The 4,906-nt window shown below is 38.6% G+C and overlaps 1 non-coding gene across 1 annotated transcript; it reads right to left on the bottom strand.

Annotated features, from left to right (window-relative positions):
* Positions 1 to 4,520: 4,520 nt before the first annotated feature.
* Positions 4,521 to 4,647, bottom strand: LOC113876873. Its single transcript, XR_003506611.1, has one exon. It is a non-coding gene; the product is annotated as a small nucleolar RNA SNORA11 (small nucleolar RNA).
* Positions 4,648 to 4,906: the final 259 nt, after the last annotated feature.

Below are 4,906 nucleotides of genomic sequence, written 5' to 3'. Positions count from 1 at the left end.
CATAGCAAACACCCTCTTCCAACAACCCAAGAGACAACTTTACACATGGAGCAAGTGTTTTTTACTTTCGTGGCTGCAGTCACCATCCACAGTGATTTTAGACCCCAAGAACATGGTCTCTGTCACTGTTTCCACTTTTTCCCCATCTATTTGCCATGAAGTGATAGGACTGGATACCATGATCTTAGTTTTTTGAATGTTGAGTTTTAAGCCAGCTTTTTCACTCTCCTCTTTCACCCTCAAGAGGCTCTTTAGTTCTTCACTTTCTGCCATTAGAGTAGTATCACCTAAATATGAGGCTGTTCATATTTCTCCCAGTAATCGTGATTCCAGCTTGTGATTCATCCAGCTAGCATTTTGCATGGTGTACTCTGCATGTAAGTTAAATAAAGCAGGGTGATAATATACAGCCTCATTGTATTCCTTTCCCAATTTTGAACCAGTCAGTTGTTCCATGTCCAGTTGCTTCTTGACCCACATACAGTTTCTCAGGACACAGGTTAGGTGATCTGGTACTCCCATCTCTAAGAATTTTCCACAGTTTGTTGAGATTCACATGGTCAAAGTTTTTAGCATAGTCATTGAAGCATAATTAGATGTTTTTTTGGAACTCCCTTGCTTTCTCCATGACCCAACAAATGTTGGCAATTTGTTCTCTGATTTCTCTGCCTCTTTGAAGCCCAGCTTGTACATTTGGAAGTTCTCAGTTCATGTACTGCTTAAACCTAACTGGAAGGATTTTGAGCATAACCTTGCTAGCATGTGAAGTGAACACAATTGTACGGTAGTTTGAACATTTTTGGCATTGCCCTTCTTTGGGACTGGAATGAAAACTGATCTCTTCCAGTCCTGTGGCCACTGCTGAGTTTTCCAAATTTGCTGACATACTGAGTGAAGCACTTTAACAGCATCATTTTTTAGATTTTAAATAGCTCAGCTGGAATTTTGTCTCACTTTTTTCATAGTAATGTTTCCTAAGACTCCAGTACACATCTATTAGAATAGCCAGAATCGGGAACACTGACAACACCAAAGGCTGACAAGGACATAAAGCAATGGGAACACTTATTCATTGTTGGTGTGAATGCAAAATGCTACAGCCACGTTAGAAGACAGTTCGGCAATTTCTTACACATCTAAACACACTCTTATCTTACAGTCCAGAAATTATGCTTCCTGATATTCAACTGAAACAGTTAAAAACTTATATCCACACAGAAACCTGAACACAATGTTTAAAACAGCTTAATTCATAGTTGCCAAAACTTGGACACAATCAAGATGTCCCTCAGTAGGCAAATGGATAAACTGTGGAACTTCCAGAAAATGGAATATTATTCTCTAAAAAAAAAAAAAAAAAGAGCTATCCAGCCCTGAAAAGACATGGAGGAAGCTTAAAGAGATATTACTAAGTGAAAGAAGCCAATCTGAAAAGGTTACACCCAGTATGATTCCAACTATCTGACATTCTGGAAAAGGCAGAACTAAGGAGATGGTAAACACATCAGTGGTTCCCAGGGATCACGGGGAAGGAGGGATGAACAGGCAAAACACAGAGGATTTTTAGGACAGTGAAAATGTTCAGTGATTTTGTAATGGTTTTTCAGTTCAGTTCAGTCGCTCAGTCGTGTCCTACTCTTTGTGACCCCATGAATCACAGCATGCCAGGCCTCCCTGTCCATCACCAACTCCTGGAGTCTACCCAAACTCATGTCCATCGAGTCAGTGATGCCATCCAGCCATCTCATCCTCTGTTGTCCCCTTCTCCTCCTGCCCCCAATCCCTCCCAGCATCAGGGTCTTTTCCAATGAGTCAACTCTTCGCATGAGGTGGCCAAAGTATTGGAGTTTCAGCTTTAGCATCATTCCTTCCAATGAACACGCAGGATTGATCTCCTTTAGGATGGACTGGTTGGATCTCCTTGCAGTCCAAGGGACTCTCAAGAGTCTTCTCCAACACCACAGTTCAAAAGCATCAATTCTTCGGCACTCAGCTTTCTTCACAGTCCAACTCTCACGTCCATACATGACCACTGGAAAAACCATAGCCTTGACTAGACGGACCTTTGTTGGCAAAGTAATGTCTCTGCTTTTGAATATACTATCTAGGTTGGCCATAACTCTCCTTCCAAGGAGTAAGCGTCTTAATTTCATGGCTGCAATCACCATCTGCAGTGATTTTGGAGCCCAAAAAAGTAAAGTCTGACACTGTTTCCATTGTTTCCCCATCTATTTCCCATGAAGTGATGGGACCAGATGCCATGATCTTAGTTTTCTGAATGTTGAGCTTTAAGCCAACTTTTTCACTCTCCACTTTCACTTTCTTCAAGAGCCGTTTTAGTTCCTCTTCACTTTCTGCCATAAGGGTGGTGTCATCTGCATATCTGAGGTTATTGATATTTCTCCTGGCAATCTTGATTCCAGCTGTGCTTCTTCCAGCCCAGTGTTTCTCATGATGTACTCTGCATATAAGTTAAATAAGCAGGGTAATATACAGCCTTGACGTACTCCTTTCCCAATTTGGAACCAGTCTGTTGTTCCATGTCCAGTTCTGTTGCTTCCTGACCTGCATATAGGTTTCTCAAGAGGCAAGTCAGGTGGTCTGGTATTCCCATCTCTTTCAGAATTTTCCACAGTAATGGTGGTACATGTCATTATATATTTATTCACACACAGAATGTACAACACCAAGAGTGAACCATAATGTAAACTATGGACTTCAGGTGGCAATGATGTGTCAATGTAGAGTCATCAATTTTAACAAATTTACCAGTCTAGTGGAAGATGCAATCATGAAGGAGGCTATGCATGTGGGAGGGCAAAGGATATATAAGAAATCTCTGTATCGTCTTCTCAACTTGGTTGAACCTAAAACTGCTATAAATAAAGTCTTACTGTGTGTTCATTTCAAAATATATACAAATACCAAATCATTATATTATACACCTGAAACTAACCCAGTGCTATTACTAATACAAATAACTAATATAACATTACATCAATTTTTAAAATATTTATTATAGTTGATTCACAATGTTAATTTCTGCTGTACAGCAAAGTAATTCAGTTATACATATACATTATTTTTCATATTCTTTTCTATTATGGTTTATCACAGGAAATTGAATATAGCTCCCTGTGCTACACAGGAAGACCTTGTTGTTTATCCATTATATATACACCAGTTTGCACCTGCTAATTCCAGACTCCCAATCCTTCTCCCGTACAACCCCTGTTGGCAACTATAAGTCTGTTCTCCACGTCTGTGAATCTGTTTCTGTTTCATAGATATGTTCATCTGTGTTGTATTTCAGATTCCACATACAAGTGATATCATATGGTATTTGTATTTCTCTGACTTACTTTGTTTAGTATGATAATCCCTAGATCCATCCATGTTGCAGGAAATGTCATTATTTCATACTTTTTTAGAATGAGTAATATTCCATGGTATAGATATACCACATCTTCTTTACCCATTCATCTGTTGATGGATACTTAGGTTGCTTCCATGTTTATAGTGCTACAATAAACATAGGGGTTCAGGTATCTTCTCAAATTATAGTTTTATCTGGCTATATGCCCAAGAGTGGCCTTGCTGGATCATATGGTAATTCGGTTTTTAGTTTTTGAGGAACCTCTACACTGTTGTCCACAGTAGCTGTACCACTTTACATTCCAAACCATAGTGTTCCCTTTTCTCCACACCTTCTCTTACATTTATTACTTGTAGACTTTTTTTTTAGGTTAATTTGTGCTTTTATTTGCCAGTATAATTTAACTACAGTGGCCTAGAAATTTTTTGATGTTTAAAAAAAAATCACAATCCAACAAACACATACACACATATAATATGCATATATTTATAAAAGTGAAACAAAAGTTTTGCCAAAAACTTCTTTCCTGAATGTTAATTTTTTTGAGACTTTTTAAAAGAAGTTTTAGGTTTGCAACAAAACTGACAGGAAGGCAAATTCCCCATATCACCCCTCTCCTCACATGCACAACCAATATCAACAGATTAGTACCTTTAAAAAAAAAAAAACAAGGATGAACTACATTGACACATAGCACCAAAGTCAAAGTCCACAATTCACCTTTAGGTTTCCCTTTAATGAAATGAATAGTGTTCCACATTCTATGGATTTGGACAAAACTTTGATGACATATAACCATCATTATAATGTCATTCAAAGTATTTTCACTGCTCGTAGAAACTTCTGTATCTGTGTATTCATCTCCCCTTCACTCCCCTCAAACTCCTGGCACTGATCTTTTTATTGTCTCCATAGTTTTGTCTTTTCCAGAATAGCATATAGAACCTATTTTTTTTTCTTTCTTTTCCCTTAAACAGAGAGGTTCAAAGCTTTTATGTCTGTAAGATCGCTCATGGCATACCCATGTATGGACCAAATAGACTCTAGGTGGCAAACTCACCTACTAAATATTGTAGCTTTCCTTCAAATATTGAGCCCTGTCCCACTGGTCCTGCCCAGCAGCCACGTGGAGGTACAGGGGGACATGTGTTGGATACTCATTCATAGAAGGCCAGAAATTTTGTGCCTCTTGTTACAATGAACCCAGATTCCTGTTGGGTGTGTTGTAAACAAAGGAGCCATTTCTTCAGGCCCCCTACTCTGAGCTACAGAGTAGCTAAAAGCTAAAAGTCCCCTACCCCAGACTTCTAAATGATGGCCATTCTGACTAAAGTGAGGTGGTACCTCATTGTAGTTTTGATTTGCATCTCTCTAATAATTAGTGATTATAAGCATCTTTTCATGTGCCTATTGGCCATCTGTATGTCTTTCTTGGAAAAATATCTACTTAGGTCTTCTCCCTATTTTTCACTGGGTTGCTTCTTTTTTTGTTCTTGAGTTGGATAAGCTGTTTATATATTCTGGAAATTA

The sequence above is a fragment of the Bos indicus x Bos taurus genome, chromosome 18 (genome assembly GCF_003369695.1).
Source record: "Bos indicus x Bos taurus breed Angus x Brahman F1 hybrid chromosome 18, Bos_hybrid_MaternalHap_v2.0, whole genome shotgun sequence".
Lineage (NCBI taxonomy): Eukaryota > Metazoa > Chordata > Mammalia > Artiodactyla > Bovidae > Bos > Bos indicus x Bos taurus.
The sequence above is the reverse complement of the archived record's forward strand: the minus strand, read 5'-3'. Positions and strand labels throughout refer to the sequence as shown.